The sequence below is a fragment of the Arvicanthis niloticus genome, chromosome 2 (genome assembly GCF_011762505.2).
Source record: "Arvicanthis niloticus isolate mArvNil1 chromosome 2, mArvNil1.pat.X, whole genome shotgun sequence".
Lineage (NCBI taxonomy): Eukaryota > Metazoa > Chordata > Mammalia > Rodentia > Muridae > Arvicanthis > Arvicanthis niloticus.
Genome location: NC_047659.1, coordinates 126,858,040 through 126,882,082, shown reverse-complemented (window position 1 = coordinate 126,882,082; position 24,043 = coordinate 126,858,040).

Below are 24,043 nucleotides of genomic sequence, written 5' to 3'. Positions count from 1 at the left end.
GGGTCATGATGGCACCCAATCAAGTGTGTTTCTAGAAGAAGGGCATGGTCAGTGAGGGTTGTGAGCTATCAAATCAGGTGGGAGTCAGGAAGGAATAATGCTCTTGAGTGTTTGGGGGGGAGGAGTCATGTGAGAGCAGCGGATGGGGTAGGGTGGGTGCACCTGGGTGGAAAACTACTTAAGAAGAGAATCAAGACCCAACGGACACTGGTCCTTATGGAACAGGAGAGGTGAGCTTGTGCGTGCTCTGAGAAGCGGCAGGCTGGGACATAGAGCAATTAAGGATGTGACGGTCAGAGAGCAGATAGAGCTAAGAGGACAGATATGGGGATTATCATCAGATAATCACAAGGGTTAGGTTGAGCCAGACTTAATTAAACCCGCTCTGTTTCATGGGGAACCTGATCTCGGTGTCCTTCGGGGCTTTGTGCTCTCCATTGATGGATGAGAGTGGCCTCGTGGTACCCTCTTGCTGAGTGTCATGTGATTCTTTCTCTTCTCCCACCCCCAGGCCACCTGTGGTGGTCATCACGATGAATGTTGGATGTGCTTGATTGGGGAAACACACAAGCGAGGAACACATCATGCCCTGCGCACATCTGGCCGGTGTGGCTCACTGAATCTTTAATGATGCTTGCACACAGCCACTACATTAAGATGTAGAACAGTTTCAGCACTCCAGAAGGTTCCATGACTCCCCTTCCTGATCAGTACCTTCCTCCCAGGAGGAAACTTCTATCACCTGAGGGCTTCGCTTGTTCTTGAATTTCATGTAAATGAATAGACTGAATAATGGTTTCTTTTTCGAAATGCACATGTGTCGGTAAGATCCATCCATGTGACTGTGTGTGTGTGTGTGTGTGTGTGTGTGTGTGTGTGTGTGTGTGTGTAGGGGGTGGGGTGGGTATACATGGAGGCCAGAGGTCAGCCTTGGGTGGTGTTCCTCAGGAGCCATCTTCCAATCCCCCAGTGCACACTTTGTACAGGGTGCTGGGGATCGAACACAGGTCCTACCACTTGTGCAAGAAGCACTTTATTGGCTGAGCCATGGCCCCGACCCTATTCTTCCTCATCTCATTCTGCGTAGGATTCCTTCATGTGAACACACCAGTGGATCTGTTTATCTATCCATCTACTGTCTGTAAATGTCTAGGTGGTTCCGAGAGCTTTGCTGTGACAGATGAAGATGCAGTGGATGAAGATGCAGTGGATATTCCGACATCCATCACTGGTGACCCTGTGCATCTGGTTCTGTTTGACATGTTCCAAAGATGGAGGTGCTGTTCCAGGAGGAAGGAACATGCCCCGCTTCTGTAGGTATTGGCAAAGCTCCTGTACCAATTCACACTCTGTAAAGAGGGGTTTGATTTTTAAGTTGGTTTTGTTGGGATATAATTTACAAACTGTGACCTTCATTCTTTTGCTGTGCAGTTTTTAAGAAACACATGTAACTCTATAGCCCTGTCCAACGTAGATGTAAACCTAAGGCTAAGGGTTGGGTCAGTAGTAGAATACCCCTGGCCCTGGGTTCCCCCCCCCCAGCACTGCAACAAACAAAAACAAACAAAATAAATAAATAAATAAATAAATAAGACTTCACAGAACTTCAATGTGGCTAGCAAGGTCTGGCTAGCTAAATACATTTTTTAAAGATGAGGTATGGTGGTGAGTCTGCAATCCCAGCATTCCAGAGTCAGAGGCAGGAAGGTCAGAGTTCCAGCTGTAGCTCAGGCCTTCTAGCAAGTCCTAGACTCAAAAAGCCAGAGGCAGGGATGCTGGAGAAATGACTCAGTGGTTAAGAGTCATCCTGGCCAGGTGGTAGAGGGGCAGGCCTTAAGGCCGCAGCACTTGGGAGGCAGAGGCAGGTGGATTTCTGAGTTCGAGGCCAGCCTGGTCTACAGAGTGAGTTCCAGGACAGCCAGAGCTACACAGAAAAATATTGTCTTAAAAAACCAAAACGACAACAGTATTAATAATAATTTAAAAATGTATTTAAGCCTAAAAAGGCTAAAAGAGAAGACACACACTCACCAGAGACGGTGTGGTCTGACTTGCAGTATTGGAGACTGAACCAGGCAAGTTTTGCATGTGTTAGGCAGTGTTGTGCTACTGCGCTACAATCCAAACCCTTTCCTCCCCATTTTTATTTTGAGACAAGATCTTGCTAAGTTTCCTGGGCAAACCTTGAATCTGTAATCCTTCCTCAGCCTCTGGAGCAGGTAGGATTACAGGTTTGGGTCAGTGCACCTCGGGTGTCTACTTTGCATCCAACCATGAGCACTGTTTCCCTGGCTCCTCCTTGCCTTGGTAGGACTGCACCTTGCTTGGCATCAGGCTTGGGGTTGGGAGTGTTGCACATCTTCGCAGTGCTGGTGAGAACATGAACACGACTGCCAGTTCAACTGGAGAGTATGGAATGAGGGGACGATGAATGATGTGTTGCAGGCTGGAGCGGGCAGTGTCTTAGAGTTGCTCTTGCCGGGATGAAACACCGTGACTAAAGCAGCCTGGGGAGGAAGGGCTTTATTTCCCACTTACACTTTCACATCACAGTTTGTCACTGAAGAAAGTCAGGCTAGGAACTCAAACAGAGCAGGAACCTGGAGGCAAGAGGTGATGCTGAGGCCATGAAACAACTGCTGATTGGCTTGCTCCTCGTGGCTCGCTCAGCCTGCTTTCTTAAACACCCAGGATCACCTACCCAGGGGTACCCCACCCACAATGGACTGGGCCCTGCCACATTAACCACTAACTTAAAAATGCCTTATAGGCTTGTATACAACCCAGTCTTATGGAGGCATTTTCTCAGTTGAAGTTACCTCCTCTCAGATGATTCTGGCATCAGTCAAGTCTACGTAAAACTAGCCAGCAAAGAGAGTTAGACCCCAGCAGACAAGCCTGGACCTTTGGGTCTAGAAAGAGCCTAGTGCACCCTCCAAGGTCATGGCTCAAGGACACAGTGAACAGCAGAACGGGATTCAAAGAGTGTTCACTGGAGCTGAGCTGTCATCAGGTGAGTTGTCACTGACCCAGGTCAGGGCCTCAGCAGCAGTCTCTGTGACAAGAATCTGAGTGCCATCGATTTCTTCAAGCCAGAAGGGTTTACAGCATGAGTGAAGAGGACAACGAGGGAAGAGAGGAGATAGCCAGAGACAGGGAAGAAATCGGGAAGATTATGGCAGTGGAAAACTACAGTGGTCACAAAATGAAGACACAGGAACAGTTGCTGACAGACACTAGCCAGGGAGGTTCCAAATGCCCTGGGACTTAGAAGCGGCTGCCAAGTGTGTAAAGCCAGGCCTTAGCCAAACCTGGGCTGGGGGGTGGGGTACTGAAGCCGGCTGGAGACCCCACACTGACCACGGCAAGACCCAGGCTGAGTGGAGGGATTAGAGAGAAATAATACCCCAGTGTTGGGCTTTGCTGGAGTGAAGTAATTATGCCTCACCGGTAACTTTATCTCTGTGTCCTAAGAGAACCTTGTTGGGGGTCCCAGGAAGGCCAGCTAAACCCTGTCTGGGGTCCCCAACAGCAGCTACATGTTGCTATGTAGGGCAAGGAGAAGAGAAATTGGAGAAAATAAAGGGTGTGTGAGGCCCAGAAGGAGAAAGACAAGAGACAGCTGGCCTTGGACACAGGAAAGGGCTGGCCCTGACTGCAGAGGCCTGAGAACAGCTGTGGTGGTGGGCAGGAAGAAGCTTCCAGACCGGTGAAGGGGAGATTTAAATGGCACTTAAGACCCAGCTGGGGCAGGAGGAAATTAATCTGCGCTGGCACCAATCAATCAGCATGCCGGGTGACTGGCATCCTCCAGCCAAAACCAGATGTTCCTCTGCTTCAGTTCTGCCACCATCCTGCTTGGTCTGCATGGCAACCCAGCTCCCCTGTGATTGGCAGATACAGAAACTGAGCCCCTAGGAGAAGCCATGGACCTGAGTTGCAATCCACAGGGGCAGTCCTGTGACTCTGGGACCTGGTGCAGCCACACACCATGAAACTATGATGCTCTTTCCTAGATCTCCAGCCCAAAATACAGAACCTCATTGCCTGGAAGCCCAGAACTGGTTTTGGTTCAGTTGGACCAGAGATCTCTCAGGGAAGCATCAGGGGGAAACTGAAGTTGAGAGGTGACATGTGAGTGAGTGATCTAGGTCACTTGGGGCTTTGAACAGCAAGTGTGAGGCTTTTAAACTATATCTGCAGGTCCTTCGGCATTCTTCCTTCCAGAAGCAGAGCTCAGTGTGACCAGGACTCCAAGACTCACTTCTAACAACAAGACAAAGCAGGATTGATGGTGTGGAATTTGAGGATTATTACTTCTGTGGGGAGAGAGCCAGCAGCCATGCCCTGGGGACACTCAGGAAACCCTGTGGAGAAAATTGCAGGTCAGGAAACAGCGGTAGATAAATGATATTTTGGTATTTGAAAGTGGACAGCTACAGTAATGAAAACCTAAAGTTTGAGAATGGCCTCCGGACCACATAGCCAAGGGACTAAAGACTGAGGAGAAAGATAAAGAACCAAGAGTCCTGAGGAAAACTGTCAAGGAGCCATCGGCAAGGGTGTAAGAACACACGCTTACTAGAAATGGGGGAGGTGGGCTCCTTGGGGCAGTGGTAGAGTTTGCAACACCCACTCACAGTAACAGGAACAGTCAGAAACGTGCCTAATAGCCGAGTGATCTAGTTACAAGGTTTCCAGGCAGAATGTTGAAGATGCCATCTGGTTTGTTTCTGGTGTTTGTAAGGAAATGGGACTTGAAAGAGATAAAGTAAGGAATAGCCGTCAAACACGGAGAAGCCAGGTCAGGATGGTCCTGAAACACTAGGTTTCTCTGGGAGACACACAATGTGAAGATTAAGACAGAATTTGCCTGGGAAGTAGCTCAGTGGTTGAACACTTGACTGGTGTGTCCAAGAAGCAGTTTCTATGCCCGGCACCAAAAAGGTTTTTTAAAAAATGGTGTTTGAGTGAAATGAAATTCAGAGAGTCTTAGTACATCCTGTGGGGCTGTAACAAAACCCCCGAGGCTGAGAGCTCTTTACTGTTGTTGCTGTTGTCGTTGTCGTTGTCATTGTTGTTGCTGTTGTCATTGTCGTTTGCTCTTCTGAGATAAGGTCTCACTATGTAGCTCTGCCTGGTCTGAAACTCAAGAGATCCTTGTTTCTTCTTTCTCCTTTTCCTTTTCCTTCTCCTTCTCCTTCTCCTTCTCCTTCTCCTTCTCCTTCTCCTTCTCCTTCTCCTTCTCCTTCTCCTTCTCCTTCTCCTTCTCCTTCTCCTCCTCTTGCTCTTCCTCCTCCTCCTCCTCCTCCTCCTTCTCTTCTTCTTCTTCTTCTTCTTCTTCTTCTTCTTCTTCTTCTTCTTCTTCTTCTTCTTCTTCCTCTTCCTCTTCCTCTTCCTCTTCCTCCTCCTTCTCCTCCACCACCACCTCTTCCTCTTGACTGCAGGCAATTAAGGTAAATGCCATGATACCCAGCTGTTTTTTTTTTGTTTTTGTTTTTGTTTTTAAGGAGATTTACTGAGCTGGAAGTTCTGGAGCACTAAGAACATGGGCTGGAACGTTTTAGCTAGAATACCTCTCAGCATTCACTTAGAGAGACCCAGATTTAATGCCCAACAGCCTAGCTCCTAATGGCTACCCAAGGCACTAATCCCTGCCCCATTGCAAGAATAAACTGACTCATAAATAAAGGCTAATGGAGACCTGTTCTAAAATAGTTTATCCAGGAAGCTCAAAATGAGCAAAGCAATTAACAAAGAGTTTAATTTCTTGCCAGTATTTATTTAACTAGTGACCAGGAAACTCCAGGTGTCAGCAGTGTCTTAGATCCAGCCAAGAAACAAGCAAAGAAAACGAAAAACCAACAAAAAGCAACCCAGAATCATAAAAGAAAGAAAGAAAAGAAAAGGATTTAAAATAAAGAAACAAAAGCGAGGCAAAATAACAAGGAAAGAATGTAAAAGGGTTGTTAGCTTTTACACTTAAACAAAGTATCTCTCCAGGCAGCTGCAGAGTCAAACCAAGGCTGTAGTTTGGTCCCACTCACATCCTCTACTGGATACTGTTGGGGTGCATTCTGAGCAGCGGGTATTGGCACTGAGGTCTGTCTGCCCAGGAGGCCTATGTGTGGAGAAGGCTCAGCCAGGAGGAAGGGACCAGGCTGGGGATGGAAACAGGGAGATAACTGCATAAGGCCCGGTGCCTCCTGGAAGTCATGGGAAGCTGGCTCAACAGTAGTCAGTGGAGGATGAAGAGAAGGCAGGAGCGGGTGCTGAGGACCAAGGAGGAACACAAGGCCCTGGGACTGCCAGGAGCAGGGGTTGAAAGGTCTTAGAGGGGGCGGGGAAGGAGGGGAGACAGATGGGCTGCAGGAGCAGGAAGAGGCAGAGATGGCTCAGACTCCTGCGGAGACCTTGGGCAGCAGCAGCAGCACTAATGAGAAAGACATTTCAGTGTGTGAACATGACCTACTGGGAGGAAGCTTTGGAGGGATCCAGCCTACAGGCACAGGGCAGGGAGGCTTTAGCAGGGAGGGGAGGGCAGGATGAGGTCATCCCAGTAGTGTGGAGGGGAGAAGAGGAAGGAGAGAGCCTCCCAGAATGAATTAGACTCACTTTGGGTGGTTGGAGGGATAGGCCAAAAGGTGAACTGTCCATGAGAATGGCAGAATGGGTGCCATCTCAGACCATGCTTGGGGGGGGGGGGAGGGGCTGCATGTGTACATGCATGCACAAATCCTGCAATATACATGCATGAACACACATGCATGACATACACACACACACATGCCCTCTACACATACTCACACGAAACCCTGCCAGATGTGTGCACATGCATACATCTATACATTGTATATTCACACATGTACACATACGTCATGCATATAGACATGTATGTCATGTATGCATACACACATACACACATGCATACCAGGACACACTCATGCATACATGTGCACCCTGAACACACACATGAATATACACAGCACTCCTTACATGTACACATGCACATACACATATCTTAATCACACACATAGGTGCACACACATACTGTGCAATACATATGCACACACAACACATTACACACACACACATAGATGTAGCAGAGTCTGCATGTACACAGCACTCCTTGCATGCATACACACATGGGCACAACATACCTTGTATTCATTCCCACATACCCTGCATTCCACGCATGCACACAACACGGCGTGTGGGTATACAGTGGTGCACACATAGCAGGAACAATACACAACAAAAAGTCAAGAAGACTCTTTAGGATCGCAGTGCAGTACATCACTAAATAAGACTGTGAGGAAAGACACTCAGACGCACACAGACAGACACTGGGTGTGTCACACAGGGGAGGGGTTTAAAGTCTCCTCTTTCCCGACCATGAGAAATGGTTTGAACACCTTGAGCTTTATTGGGCTCATGGTTTCCGAAGATTCCATGCATGGCCAACTAATCTCCTGCTGAGGTCTAGGATGGTGCAGACTGTGGAAGGAGCAAGAGCATGCGTAGAGCAAAGCTTCACTCCCAGTGAGAGCCAGAAAGTGAGGAGAACAGGAAGCAGCCAGGAACAGGATACCATTCAAAGACTCACAGCTAGTTATCTGTGGACTTCCAACATACCCTGTCTCCTAGTGCCTCATATCCCAGCAACACCACCAAGGCTTGAATCCATCTGCAGATCAACCCACTGATAAAGCCAGAGACCCACGGTCCCCTCACCTCTCAGCGAGTGAATCTGCCATCTGGAGATAAGTATTAAACCATGAGCCTCTTAGGGGCTGTGTCCCATCCATACCAAAGAGACATACACAGACCCACATATGTGGGCAGTTCCAGATCCTAGCTTCTGGAAGGTGCTCAGGGCTTAGAGGTGGGCAGACTGATGGATGTCAGGATGAGTCAAGTTCTCAGTAAATGACAAAACAAGAGAGAGGGAGGAAAAGCCTACATGCAGAAATACTGGTAAGTGTGGGGTGGGAGACACAGTTTCAATAGAGCATAAAGACTGGATCTTCATGAAGGATGGACATCGGATGGAGAAAGGCAGAGAAAGATTCGGAGACCTGGAGAAGCACAAATACGTGTGCACATGCAGGCAGACAGGCAGACCTGCTAGGCAGGCACATGCTGGCCCCATGACAAACACTGAGGACCAAAGACAAGCAAGGTACGGACAGAGGCCATGCGCAAAAGCTACTGTCACCTTGTCAAAAGCACAGGGGATGCCAGCTTAACCAGGATGCACCTGGTCAGAGATGATAAAGGAGTGAGATGGATCTGAGTTGTGACCAGGATGAGCCCATAAGGCTTTGCTGAACTGAGAGGTCTGTTGCCAGGTTCATGTTTAGACTACAGAGGCAACAGTCAGACCAACACAGGAGACCTGCCTGTGTTGCTTTCTTCCATATTCCTTCCTTCCTATTATAACCTTCATATCTGAGTCTGTCTTCATAGCTATGTATTAATCTAACTACATGTCAATCATTGTCTATCCACCTATTCATCTACCAGAACAATTCACACCAATCTAATAACTGTGAATCATCCAGGAAGATCAGTCCTGAGCCCACACTTGGGAGGCAGTTCAAAGCAGACTTTAGTCTTTCCTATTATGTTTTAAAGCTGTTTTTAAGTCAAACACGTTCACAACATCACTGAGATGATTAACAATTAATTCTTCAAAGGAAGAACATGAAAAAGGAAGCTAAGTGGAATAAGAGACCATAGGGAAAAGAAGCAAGCCACAGACAACCTGTCTGTCCTGCTGTCCTCCCCTGCAGGTGCCAGGACCCAGGGACAACTCAGACCGAGCCTGCCCTGGAGATGACTGTGGTCTGGTGGGAAGATCTCCAAACACATACCTGGGCCTGGCTGTCTGGGGTGTGTGTCTGTGGTCTAACCTTTCTTCATCAGAGAGTGTGTGTGGTTGTGAGCTAGGACCAAGTACAAGGCCCAGGATAGGCAAAGGCCAGGAGGAGGTGGTACATAGCTTGGATCCCTCCACTGCCTCTTGCAAGAGGTTCCTGTTGCCAGGAACAGAGTAGAAGTCCCAAAGCATGAAAGACTTTGAGCTGATCTGGAAGGCCATAAAGCAGAATTAGTTGGCTTGAACTTGCCTGGTGGTGCAATGGGGGGCAGAGTGAGCAACGGGTAATCCAACAAAGGGCAGGGTCCCACATAGGGGATTAGAACACTGCTGTGTTGGTACTGGAGAGATAGGTCAGTGGGTAAAGGCAGTGGCTATTTATGCAGAAGACCCAGACTTGATTCCCAGCAAGCGCATGGTGACTCAAAACCATCTGTAAATTCAGTTCCAAGAGATCTAACAGCCTTGCCTGGCCTCCATGGACACCAGACATACATGCAGACGCAGACGCAGACGCAGACGCAGACGCAGACGTATATGTGAGAAAAGCATGCTTACACATAAAATAATACAATGTTTAGAAAGCAAGCATGCAAGCATGCAAGCTGATGGGCAATCGTCAGTCATCAGAGGGAGAAGCACAGAAAGATGGTGGTGGGTGGTGGCAAGGCAAAAGTGTCACAAGCCTTTCAGGGTTCTGGGGTGTGGCACATCCTGCATTAATGACAACCCAGAAATTGCTGGGGTGCAGACATGATGAGATGGATTCGAGCCCTGAGTCTGTGGTGTACACCAGAGAAGAGGGCTGGATGGAGAGACTTTAGGAAACAAGAGATGACAAGAGAGGAGGAACTCACAGATCACACGAGGTGAGCTGTGTAAGAAGGAAATACAGTGTGAGAAAAGGAGGGGGGCATGGAAGGGCAAGAGGTGAGGGACAGGCAGATACTTGGTCCAGTGCTCATGAGTCCCTCTGTGGCAGGGCCCAGCCCGAGCTTGCTGCCTCTGAGAGATGTGGCTCACACGCAGGGGCACGCACACACACTCGAGCATGCTGGGAAATACAGAAAAAAAAAACAGCAAAACTCTACAAACTTCAGAAAGAGAGAGAAGGAGAAGGAGCTGAAGGGGGAAGTGTTGGACACACGCACGCACACATACACAGACACACATACAGTCGGAGCAGGGATGACGCACGAACTCCAAGCCAAATCCAATATGTTCTCCGCAGAGAGGAGGGAGTGCAGCTGAGCCAGATGAAGGCAGAAGCTGCAGGGGTGTGGGGAGTGGAACATCAATAATAAAGTTACAAAAGCAATCAAAGGAGAGGGGAGTGGGACCCTCTGGAGGCGAGAGGCAGGCAGGCGTGCTTACGAGATCCTGTGAAGGGCGGGGGTGGGGGGTGGGGGTGGGGAGAGGGCTGGGTGGGGGTGCAGAGGAGAACAGACTAAGAAAAAGCCTAAAGAGAGAGGTCAATGTGCCCACACATTCACCCAAAGCACACACCAGGTACAACCTCCAGGGCCAAAGGCAGAGAGAATGCATGAGGGAGAAGAGAGAATGAAGGGAGGGTGGTCATGTGTGCACGCTCAGACAGACCCACAGACCAAAACATGGTGGACAAACTCTAGACAGCACCCTGGAATCCAGAAGAGCAAGGCAGAAAGGGAGCCCTGAGCATAGGTGTTGGGAGAAACTTCTTGAGCCCTGAGGGGAAAAGAAAACATTCATTGCCTATCTACAGGGGAGCAAAGCACACACCCAGGCCACCTTCCTCTGGAAAGGCTCTGCAGATGTTTGAACAGGTACCATGTCTGTAGGAGGCTGACAGACCGCTCTGTGGAAGGGGAGAAAGAGAAAAGCTCCACTTTGTAGGTTTGCTCTTTTCTATGCTGCAAATGCTTCTACTGCGGCCAATTCAAGCCAGTAACACCGGCACTTAGGGGGCAGGGGCAGAGGCAGGCGGATCTCTGCGAGTTCAAGGCCAGCCTAGGCTACAGAGTGAGTTCCAGGGTAGCCAAGGCTACACAGAGAAAACCAGACAACAAAAAGAAACAAAAAACCCAGCAACAAACCAGTGCTAAGGGGCGTTGGGGGACATCTACCAGAACCTCACCATGCTCCAGACACCCAAGCTATCACCAGATTTAAAACAAACAAACAAATGAACAAAACAAGCAAATGAACAAAACCTCTCAGTGGCTGAGCTGGGGAAATGACAGGTTAGAGCACTCAGTGCCCCAGCATGAACCCATGAAGACTGGGGTGAGTCCCTAGCACCCACATAAAAAGCCTCATGTGTTCCTGTAACCTGGTGTGCTGTTGGGGACAGAGACAAGAGGGTCACTGGGACTTGCTGGCTACCAGCCTAGCTCCAGGCGCAGTGAGAGACCCTGTCTCAGGTGAGCAAGATAGGGAGTGTCAGCGGGACAGGGTGTCCTCCTCTGTCCTCTGCAGATGAGGGTGTGCATACCTGTGCTGGTAAGCCCACACACAAACTCGAACATGTGCACACTCAAACTCACATACACACACACATACACACACGCATGCACACATGCATATGCAAGTGATCACACATATGCACACACTCACATGTGCTCACACACACACATACACACACACGCACACACACGCACAAAAGCAGCTGTGTTTCACCTGATGAATAGATACCTCAGTGTGAGTGGTCACAGGAACTGGTCACTGTAGCGTCCTTTGGGGAGGAAAGGCAGAAGCACCAGCCCTGTGTCATGCTTTAATTCTTTGCTATGAAATTTCTCTTTGTATTCCATAGATAATTAAAAACTTTTTTTTTTTCACTCAGGAGGCTAAAGCAGGAAAGTGTCAAGTTAGAAGCCAGCCTGGGCTACATAGGGATAGCCTGTCTCAAAACAAACAAACAAACAAACAAACAAACAAACAAACATATCCCTTAATTTTTCAATCAGAAGGGATCTGGAGCAGGAAGAAGTGAGCACCAGTAGAGGGGAAGGGAGGACTCTCCAGATCCTTCCCCTCATTCCACCTCAAATCACAGCAGTATCCAACATACCATGGATGCTGACCCTGCCCTTGAGCAGCCTACAGAAGGTGGAGAATGTGTCCCCAAAACACACATTTCTGGGTGACTATGTGACAAAGATTCCTTTGAGGATAGCATGGGACTTCCTGGGAACACCCAGTGACCTCCATCAGCAGATCTCCTAGTGGGAGGAGGGGACTCTACTCTGAGCAAGGTCAGTACAATGGCAGACACCATCTCTAATAGACCAGCTGGGCAGCACATAGCTGTGAGAGGGAGGTTGGAACCAGAGCCCTGGAGTGCACAGGGGAAGTGAAGGACAGACAGAATGACCTGAGAGACAGACCTAAGGCAGGGCAGGGGCAGACCTTCAACATCAAAGGTCCTGTTGGGCTATAGGAATAATGAACTGGGCTGGGGGGGGGGATGGGATGAGAGATGATGGGGGGATGAGAGAATCAACACAGCCACAGAGGTGCCTATCTCCAGCTGGTCTATAATGCAGAGAGGAAGGAGGAGGGAGAGAACAAAAGGTCAGAGTCTCCTCAGGTGGGAGAGAGGTGAGCAAGTCCACTCGCTGAGAAAGCCCAGGAGAGGGAGGAAGCAAGGGACAACTGTTGCCAGAGCAACAGCCCTGTCAGGGAGCACAAGTTGATCAATGGAAAACAGGAGAGGGGCCACAGAAGCAGAATGAGCTATAGGTTAGGTGTGGAAGGTAGATGAAGGGAAAAGCTTGACTGCTTTTAGTTCTGGACCTGAGGAAAGAAGAGAAAGGCAGAGTTCTCCATGGACTTGGTGAATCTGTGCCACTGGTGGGGATCTCAGAGTTGTAGGGTTGGCCAAGCACCCTGGGCCTCAGTAGTCATGTTTGAAGTGAACCCAGAGAAACTGGTCATCATGTGCTTTCACACACACACTATGATGCTTCAAGTTAAAATAGCAAGGTGCACTTATCATGTGATACTTTTACTGTAGAGAGTGAATCTGCTTCCTCCAGGGACGCAGGTACAGGATGTGTAGTGGCTTACGGGATCTAGATCCTCAAGGAATGGTCAATAATTGTTCAGTGTATGCTGGATGGATAGATGAATGCCTGTATGCACGAACAGATCAGTTAATGGACAGATGGTAGGTAGGTGAATGGGTGGACTAATGGATGAATGGGTACACGAACAGATGAATGAGTATATAAGTGGATGATGGGTAGAGAGATGAATGGGTAAATCAGAGGACCAGTAAATGGGTAGATGGGTGGGTGGGTCAGTAAGTGGGTAAATGAATGGATGGATGGTTAAATGAATGAATGGACAGGTGAATGAATGAATGAATGAATGGGTGGGTGGGTGGGTAGGTTGGCAGATAGATTGATGGAGAGATGGAGAGATGGATGACCTAGTGTATAACTGAGAGGAAAGAACAGTCAGAAGTGACTCCAGGCTTCTGAATGCTGAGCCTGTGTGGAAGTAATGCCTAGTGCTATTGAGAATGGAGACACATCTTACTGACCCAGAAGCAATGTGACCTTTGGAGGAACCTTGCAGGACCTGTGACCTGAGGGAATGGATGGGGCATCACGTCCACAAGACATGTCGGGCACAGAGGAGCCTGGGTTAGTTTATCCAGGGAAACATCGAGTGAGTAAAGAGCAAAGTGCCAGCCCAAAGTCTGTAGGCTTAAGAACAGAAAGAGGAGGCTGCAGAAGAGTCAGAAAGAGGAGGCTACAGAAGAGTCAGAGAGAGGAGGCTGCAGAAGAGTCAGAGAGAGGAGGCTGCAGAAGAGTCAGAGAGAGGAGGCTGCAGAAGAGTCAGAGTCCCGGCCTTCAGCTAGTTAAGCAGTTTATGGACATAAAAAAGATGGAGACCATGAACAGGCAAGGGGAGGGGCAAAAAGGGTGGGGCCACATACATCATACTGCCAGGAAGAAAAGCCTACAGGTGCTCCTGGTGAGACTAGCCAAAAAGGACACAGGTCCTGATCCACAGGCATTGTGTCTGTGGCTAGATAATTCATGGATGGTGGATAATTCATGGAGGGGAGGAGTGGAAGGAAAGATGGAAGAAAAGAGTAAGTCGGAGAATAAGGATAAAATAGGACTAAAAACAAAAACGAAAGAAAAAGCCCAGGTGTGCCCACACATGCTTTTAATCTCAACACCAGGAGATGCACACAGGAGGATTATCACAAGTTTGAGGCCAGCCTGGGCTACATTCCAGGCCAAGATTCTGGTGTGGCAGTTTTTCAGGCTGTGGAGACAATCAGGACTTCCTCTGAGGGAAAGGAAGTGGGTTTCAGGATCTGTGAAAGCAAAACCAATCTCAGAGCCCAAGAGCAGCTGTGGGAGGAGACACAGTGGTGGGGGAGTGGATTAAGGGCAGCCAGCGCATACAGATGGGGGGGGGGTGAGGGGCGGGGGGAAGGGACAGCCAGCACGTACACACAGAGCAAGAATAACACAGCCTCTGTGCAAAATTCAATAACTCTCCTCTGGAGAGAGCTGGAACTGCACTAAGCAAGATGAGGTCAGAAACCGGAAGAGAAGGTAGGCTATCTGCCAACAAGAAGTTAAAAGAAAAGGGGGAACAAGATGAGCACCTGACAGATGGGCAAGCAGAGTCTCAGCTGGGGTCCAACAGGTGCCTTACACTGCTTGGCTCACCAGGAGTGTGAGCATTTTCAGTCCCTGCTGTGGTGGGTGGATGGATAGATTGATGGACAGGTAAATGGACAGATAACAAATCTAACAAAAGCTGGGCGGTGGTGACACACGCCTTTAATCCCAGCACTTGGGAGGCAGAGGCAGGCGGATTTCTGAGTTTGAGGCCAGCCTGGTCTACAGAGTGAGTTCCAGGACAGCCAGGACTACACAGAGAAACCCTGTCTCGAAAAACCAAAAAAAAAAAAAAAAAAAAAAAAAAAAAAAAAAAACCAAATCTAACAAAGGACTCAAAGAAAGTTCTGGATGCTTCCCAAATCTAACAAAGGACTCAAAGAAAGTTCTGGATGCTTCCAGAGCCACTCTCCATCCTTCTCTCTGCCCCAAGAGACTGGCCAGACTGTTGGCCATCAGTTCCATGTGAGTCTAGCCAGCAGATGTCTTGGGTGTTAGAATGTGGCCAGGCTCTCCAGTTCTCCTGAGGTGGCCAGCCAGGCAACCTCTGTTCTCTTGCAGGCCCTGGTCACTGCTGCCCTCGTCCCTTGGCAGGCAGAGGTGTCAGTTCTGTGTTTCCGCAGAGCCTCTCAGGTTGCTCTGCTCCCACGTCCTGCAGCATAGACCTTTGTAGACTCTCTGTTGTTTGTTTTGGAACAGGAGTCTCACTATGTAGCTTTGGCTGTTCCAGAACTCACAGATATCCACCTGCCTCTGCCGCCAGTATTCTGAGATTATAAGCCAGTATTCCATGCCTGGCATTTTAATGGTTTTTGTTTTATTTTTAATCTTATGTGTATGAGTGCTTTGTCTACAGGCATGTCTATACACCGTATGGATGTAGTACCCTCAGAGGCCAGAAGAGGGCATTGGATTCCCTAGAACTGGAGTTACAGATGGTTCTGAGCTACCATATGGGGGCTGGAAATTGAACTCAGGACCTCTGGAAGAGCAGCCAGTGCTCTTAACCCCTGAGCCATCTCTCCCACACTCGAGCTTTGTAAACTCATTACAAATGTTTCTAAATTTGAATGTCCCCTCATGTTCCTATTGGGACACCCCAACACACACACACACACCACTGCCACTACCATCACCACGATCACCACCACCATCATCATGACCACTACCACCACCACACTGAGACAGAGAGAGTGATGACCACATCTAAAAGGAACAGGGAGAAATCAGAAGCTGAGTGGGACAGAAAACAGGAAAGAGAGAGTGACTCAGAGTCCTAGGGAGGACTTTACTTTTTATTCAAAGATGACGAAGCCATGTATCACTAAGAGATTAAATATTTCCCTGGGGGGGGGGGGAGAAGCAGAAACAGCAGGGGGAAGAGAAAAGATGATCTGAGAGCTTACAGAAGAGATACTTCCCTCTGTCCATTCACCCCATGTCCCCTCCTGTGTTGAACACCCCCCCCCATGAAGACACCACCTTAAGATGCTCACAGAAAAAGCCAAACCACAGTGCCCATAGAACATGTCCCCAGGGCTAAGGCAAGAGGGGCTGCTCATCAACCATTGCAATGGATGTGGGGGTCTCCTGGGTGAGAAGAAAACCAAAATTTGAGTGGCCCTCAGGCCCCTGGGAAGGACACAGCAGGTAAGAGAACCCCGAGGAAAGGGGAACAAGGAAAACCAGGAGGCTAGCTTTCCTGGGGTCAAAGGCAAGCTAAAGGACCCATCCCAAGACTGGTGGGAGTTGGAGGGCCTAGCAACTGAGGGGAGAACAAGAGGGGGAAGAGCTAATCTGATTGGCAGTCCAGGGGGTGGGGGGCAGGCATGGTGGACTCAGGCCATCCGGAGGTAGCCAGAGTGAGTATAGGGTGGGAAGTAGTGGGTCAGATCCCAGTGTCCCTTCCATTTCCCTGTGACCTGTGGATCAAAGGAGAGAATGGTCAGCAAGTGGGAACTATAGGTCAGTTGAGGGAGGTGAATGAGTTCTGACTCCTCTCCAAAACCCCAGCAGAGGGAAGATGCTGGGCATTCTCCAGGGAGGAATGCTGTGCAATCACAAAGAGGCCATGTAGCATGAAAAGGAAGGGCTGGCTGAACTTAAGGAGTGCAGGGGAGGGGGTAATGGAGAGAGGAGCAGGAGGTGAAGCTGGAGCCTAGAGACTCCAAAGGCTTGCTGTGCTGTGAGTTACGGGTGTACCATTTAGAGGTGAGACAAAACGGGAAGTGTGTGTGGTGCCAGCCGCTCCCCTCCCCTCTCATGCCATGAGGTCAATGACTTTCTCTGCAATGACACACTTCTGCCAGGGTATGTCATCACAGATGTAAATGCAACAGAGGCCACCAACCAAGGACTGAAAAATCTCCCACACTGAGGCCCGTATAACTCTTTCCTGTGTAAGCTGATCATCCTTAGGGCGTGCTGCAATGTTTCAGGAAGTTTCCAGATAGCCAAGGAAAGTGCTGGGAAGTGTGGGTGTAACTCCACACCATGATCCATAGGCAGGCACAAACAACACAGAGGTAGGGAGAAGGAGCCTCATGACTAGGTGGCCGGATCCAAGAAGTCTGAGTAAAGTGGCGCTGGTGGGGGGGATGGCCGGGATGGCCGGGATGGCTGGGATGGCCTTCCCTTGGCATGTTGAAGCTGGAAAGATATGATGCAAGTGGGAGAAGTAGGTGACACAGAAAGACACACCCCAAGTGTGATACCCAAAAACCCTTTCAGTGAGCCTTTGTCACCCTCAATCACCTTGGGGTGTGAGTGGACTCAGGTTCTTCAGAGCATACTAAGGATTTGACTTCTCTCCCCTCAGCAAGCACACAGTAGCTATTCAGCTCATATTTGTTGACCTGGATAGATGGGTAGATGGATATATGTATGTGTGTGTGCACATGCAGGTAAGTAGAGATAGATGATAGATAGATAGATAGATAGATAGATAGATAGATAGATAGATAGATAGATAATAGATAGATAGATATAAATGAGTGGATGGATGGATGGATGGATGGATGGATGGATGGATGGATGGATGGTAGACGGATAGACAAGCAGTCACATGAAGAAAGACGGAAAAGGTGGTAACTAATCTTGTTCATGAACACATGCATAACACAAAGAAAAAACGAAGAATCATGCCTGGCATAACAGCTTTTGTGCTTGCAACCCAAACACCGAGGAGACAGAGAAGGGTGGTTCCCTGATGCTTGCTGGCCAGCCACCTCAGCCTAATCCAGCCAAATCCAGGACAGTGAGAGACCCTGATTCAGAAAACAAGGTAAGATCTGTGTAGATGGCTCCGTGAGTAAAGTGTATACCACAGAAGCATGAGGACCTGTGTTCAGGTCCCCAGACGCCATGAAAAAGCCAGGACTGGTGATGACATGGCATCCTAATCCCAGAGTGTTCCTGCCTTCTACATGCACAGGCATGCATGTTCTCTCTCTCTCTCTCTCTCTCTCTCTCTCTCTCTCTCTCTCTCTCTTCCTCTCTCTCTGTCTCTCTCTCCATCTCTCTCTTCCTCTCTCTGTCTCTCTCTATCTCTTCTCTCTCTCTTCCTCTCTCTGTCTCTTTCTCTCTTCCTCTCTCTCTGTCTCTCTGTCTCTCTGTCTCTCTCTCTCTCTCTCTCTCTCTCAGGTGGAAGACAAAGAAGCCCCAAGGACACAGGTGAGGGAGCTCAGGTCGCTGCCTCCTCTTCTTTTGGCAATCCTGGGGTTCTGGAAACTTCCTGTTGCAGATGAGTTGATCACAGCTCTTCGGGGAACCACACTCCCAACTCCTACATTTCCACCTGGCTGATCATACCTACTCCAAATGTCCTTACTTGGAGGGGACATCTGTATGCTGATGGATCATGATGGAGGCTCAGGCCTAGTCACAGAGGCTCTTGGTCCCATATACTAAATTCTGTGTGTCTTACAAATACAATGGTCTAGGTGGATGTAAAAGAGTATTTTTTAAAGCAGCATGATGCAACAGGGAGAATTACTGCATAAGAAAGCAGAAAGCACAGGTCCCTGACCCCACCCCACCCCGTCCCTCTCTCTGTCTGTCCCTCTGTCATCAGCTGACTAAGAGAAGTCAGTCTTTTCAGAGGCATAGGACTTGACCAGGAGAAAGGTACTCATGCATGCCACTGAACTCCCTGCTCCCAGGGGAATGTTTAAGATCTCTGACACCAAGAGGAAGTCAGAGGGGCTTCTCTGAGAGGACAAAGTAGGCCTTTTCCTGCACATGGTATGCTAGAGACATGGCAGCCTCTCCAAAGGGAGTCCTCTTGTGCTGTTCTGAGGATTCTGGTGTAGTCTAGTGGTCTAGGCAAGCCTTGGAAGGAGAGGGAAGAGATAAGGAGGCAGAAGAGGCAGGAGGCCAGTCAGGGTCCTGAGGAAAGAAGACAGGAGCCCCCAGCATCTAGGAGCCAGTGTCTATAGGCTTATGAGACAGGGAGTGAGGAGGGAAATAGGCTAGCTGTTTGTCAGTGTGGGCAGGAGCAGCCCTGTCTGAATACTCTGTGACTTAGGGCAGGGACACATAGTCAGAGGGGAAAGGAGAGAAGTGGCCAGTGCCAGCTATCCCTCCTTGGTAGACAAATGAGAGCAAACACTGAAGAGACTGAGAGCTTTCCCCCTTAGAGAGGATCCAAGAGATGGCAGAGGATAACATGGTAGTGGGATAAAGATGATTTGAGGTCTCTGAGGGACAAGTGAAAGAGAGAGGGAGGGAGACTACAAAAGCAGGGAAGTAAAGAGGAAGGAATGGAAGTTTGCCTTGCCTCAGTGAATCTGTAAGGCTATGTAGCCATGCAGAGCGAGGTAGGGGCAGTGGGCACACAGGATCTGGCTGCCTTGGGAACCTGAGTCGTTTGAGGAGGAGAGGTATGGATCCTCTGGAAAGAGAGGAGCCACAGAGGAATAGACACAGAGAGATGCACTCCCCTGCTGGGAGCATCCACACGGGCATCACGTGGGAGGGCCAGGAGGTAGGGGAGGGTCTGAAGAAGTGTCCAGGACAGACAGCACCTGTGCATGTGCACAGGCACAAATCAAGGTTCACATACTGCCTTGTACCAGAGACACAGTCAGTCCGGCCACCCTGTAGGTACAGCAATAACTGGTCCACTTTCTCCCTCAGTCGGAGCTTCTGCAGAACATAGCCCAGGGCCTTGGGACCTGTGTCTTCAGCATTGTTCCAGAGGGTGCTCAGTGAAACTTGGTTGGGTGAGTAGATGAGCCAGTGATGGCTAATGGGTGGGTGGTGGGTGGATGGATGAATGGTCCGTATATCAAAGTGCTCACGGTTGGGCTCTGGCATGGATTGATTGGAGTGGGGAGGGGGCTGCCAAGATACCCCTTAGAGGAGGACTTGACAAGAAGGAGAGACAGATGGCTGGTGGGTGGATGGAGCAAACGAAGTCAGAGATGACTCGGGCTCCAGGCTGTGAAGTCCCAGGTGGTGGTGATGCTCCTTGCTAATGAGAACAGGGTGGGAAACAAGAAATGGGGGAAAGGAAGGAAGGAGTGCAGGTTGGAGTGTTGGCACCATCCCCCAGGAGCCCTCAGGTGGCAGGAAGAAGAGGGAGGCAGCAGGTCCTGGGGTACAGGAGCAGCAGGGTCTGGGGTACAGGAGCAGCAGGGCCTGAGGTACAGGAGCATCAGGGCCTGGGGTACAGGAGCATCAGGGCCTGGGGTACAGGAGCATCAGGGCCTGGGGTACAGGAGCATCAGGGCCTGAGGTACAGGAGCAGCAGAGTCTGGGGTACAGGAGCAGCAGGGCCTGGGGTACAGGAGCAGCAGGGCCTGGGGTACAGGAGCAGCAGGGCCTGGGATACAGGTGTAGCAGAGTCTGGGGTACAGGAGCAGCAGTGTGTCCATGCAGAGGACCTTGCAGACTCAACCAGGAATCCAGTGAAAGTGTAAGAGGTCAAGGTCCAAGACAAGCACCCAGTGCCTGAGACTCGAGGCTGTGTAAGGTAGTTAGGAAAGGAGAGAGAGGAGGAACAGATAGACAGATCCTGTGAGGTGGCTTCCAGCATGGGTCACACAGGCAGAGAGATGAAGAGTCTCTGAGGGCAGAGGTAGAGCCCAGTCATGACCAACCTGTGTGAATGTATGTCCACACATACAGCAAGGTCTGGAAATGGAGGGAAAGCCCATAAGCCTGAGAAAGAAGTTGCGGGATGGCAGCTGGGTGTGCATCCCCCTCCCCCCACACAGGGAGTAGGGATGACCCAGACTCAGAGAGCAACCGAGTCACGCTTCTCAGGAGAATGGAAGAGAACAGGGTTGAGTGAGAGAGCAAGGCAGAAGCAGAGAGGTTCAGTGGTGTGTAAATGAAAAAGCCGGAACATTAGTGAGAGAAGGAGGAGCCTTCAGGTGCAGATGCAAACACATCTCACACACAGACACACACATGCACACATAAGCACTAGTGCACAACACACACTCACAAATGTACACACACCACACACATACACTCAAACTCATACTCTCACACATGTGTGTGCGTGCATACACATACACTCACACACACACACACACACACACTCACACACACACACAAGCTAGGCCAGGTTCAAAGGGAATTGGGGAAGCTGAGGAAGAAACAGAGACTTGGGAAAGAAAAGAAAAAGGAACACCCAGAGACCATGAAAGACAGGTGAACACATGGGGGCTCCTGAACCTGAGAAACAAAACCAGGACAGGAAGGGGGAGTGGTCCTGGTTTCCAACATATAAAAGTTAACTTTAAATGGAGACACAGCATCTGCTTCAGAAAACACAAGATACAATATTGTAATTCTGTCAGAACTTCATGTATTTTTTAAATTTTTTAATTTTAAAGATTTATTTTTAAAGACTGCAGAAACACCTATATGTCCCTCCACAGAAAGAACGCTAAGACCCATGTGCCTCTTTTCTGTAATCCTGTGCACTGAAAGATTTGGGGATCATTAGGGGAAAGGGGGCCCCAAAAGAGCTTTGAAAGCAATGACCCAGAAGAGAATAGTTTACACAGCCTGGAGCAACTTCTTTTAAAACTAAAATAAAGGACTGGAAAGATGCCCCAGAAGTGAAGAGCACTTACTGTTCATTCTGAGAACCTGGGTTCGATTCCAAGCACTGACACAGGCCTCTCACAGCCCTCTGTAACTCCAGTTCCTGAGTATCTGAAGCTCTCTTCTGACCTCCCTAGGCCTCAAGCACACTCGGACAAAACACTCATGCACATAAAAGAAAAATAAATCTTTAAAATTAAAAAATTTAAGCCAGGCAGTAGTGGCACATGCCTTTAATCCCAGCACTTGGGAGGCAGAGGCAGGCGGATTTCTGAGTTCGAGGCCAGCCTTGTCTACAGAGTGAGTTCCAGGACAGCCAGGGGGGCTCTGGAGGCTGGGGAGTGGCTGGGTTGGTCAAATATTTGCCCACATGAGGTCCTGAGAGCCAGTTCCAAACAAACAAGCATGGTAGCATGGACCAGCGGTCCCACACAGAAGAGGTGGAGATAGGCAGAAGGTGATACCTGAGATTGTTTTCTGGCCTCTACGGTGCATGTGGCATGCACACATATGCACCCACATGTGTGCATACACACACACACACTCATATACCACAACAGGTAAAAGGAAAAGAGGGAAGGAAGAGAGAGAAGAAGGAAAAAGTGACCCTGGCCAAGAGGAAATGTCATTCCTTCCACCCAGTGGGTGAGTGAATGGATGAAAGGAGACAGGGAGGGACAGAGGATGGAGGGATGAAGGTGTGGAGGATAGATGCAGTGGTCTGGACTTAGACTTTCTAGGCTTGGGATGAGTTGGGGCTGAGGAGACAGTGGGATGGGGACTGAGCAGCTCTCTGAAGAAGATTCTCTAGGAAAAACAGATGGGCTGTGGGCGTCAGGAGAGTGACAACTCAGAGATGACTTGGGGTTCCTGGCTGCAGACCCAGGCAGGCAATGACACTCAACATTAATGTGAGTGGGGAAGGAAACACATCACAGTACGGAAACGATGTGATGCAGTGAACTCGTCATATGCCAGGAGGCTTGTGGTACCAAAGCCAGCTGGGACCGGCGTGGGAAGATATGGCCTGCCACGTTGCCAGCACTAAGGACGGGAGGCAGGGACAGAGGAAAAACATGCAGTGAGAGCCCAAGTCATGAAAGCAGGCAAAAGGTGAGGGGGGGTTTAAGTTTTCACACATGCACACACATACACAGGATGGGACAGGTCCTGACACGAAGCAGATGTTTAACCAACTCGTGTGGCTCAATCAAGAAATAGCTGGACAAAGTATGCAAGATGGTGACCTAGAGATGGGGAGCCCCCAGCCCAAGCAACACTGGAAAGAAAGTGAGAGACCAATGGTTGGAGTTCCCTGTGAAAGAGTCTGGAGCTTTGGAACAAGATAAAGGCAGTGTCTGTGAGGGAGGGAAGTGGGAGCTCTGAGCAGGTACAGTGCACACTTGCTCCCCACTGATTGACACAGACCTTAACATTTGTTACATGATGGGTGGATGGATGGGTGAGCGGATGGACGGTGACAAACAGACAATGTGTAAACATAGATGCATTGAATGGGTGGGACATGTGATGGATGGATTAGTTCGGGGATGGATTGCATATTTATAGATAGATGAGAAGGGGGATAAAACATTCTAGAAATGAGGACAGAATCTGACAAGAAACTAGGGTGGTGGCAGTACCTGTAATCGTAGTACTTGGGAGGCTGAGACAGGAGATCAGGCATTCAGAGCCATTCTTGGCTACAGAGTGAGTGTGGGGCCAGCCTGAGCTACATGAGATTTTGTCTCAAAACTCTGAGACAAAATGAAAATTCAGATAGAAGCCCAGAATAAAAAAGATTTGTGGAGCCGGGCAGTGGTGGCGCACGCCTTTAATCCCAGCACTTGGGAGACAGAGGCAGGTGGATTTCTGAGTTCGAGGCCAGCCTGGTCTACAGAGTGAGCTCCAAGACAGCCAGGGCTACACAGGAAAACCCTGTTTTGAAAAAAAACAAAAAATAAAAATAAAAAATAAGATTTGTGTATGACACTCAAATACACCACACACACCAAACCCTTTAGCATAGCAAAATATTTCATAGTGAAATAATGGTGTAAAGCAATATATGAATGAATGACAAAGTTAGACCAAAATACAAAGAGTGAAAACGAAGAAGGTATTTAAGCCAAGGTACGAGCGGTAGGCACAGAGTGTGTACCCAGGCACATGTGTGCCTTCATACACTCATATGCTCCTCATGAAGAGTCCAACCCCAGACAGCTTCCCAGAAATGGGGTATGCACAAGTAGGGGAGAAGGAAGGAGACTTCAGATGGTGCAGTCAGTGCCTGTGTTGAATGACAGGAGAAGGGCACTCACAGGGACTTCTGGGAGTCTTCTGACCTGAAAGAGCCACAAGGGCTAAGTCCTAAGCAGTTTGGGATGGAGATGAGTATGAGCCAGATCAGATCAGGTTTTAGAGGGAATAACACAAAATTTGGATTTTATGAGAATTAGGTGACATGGTCTGA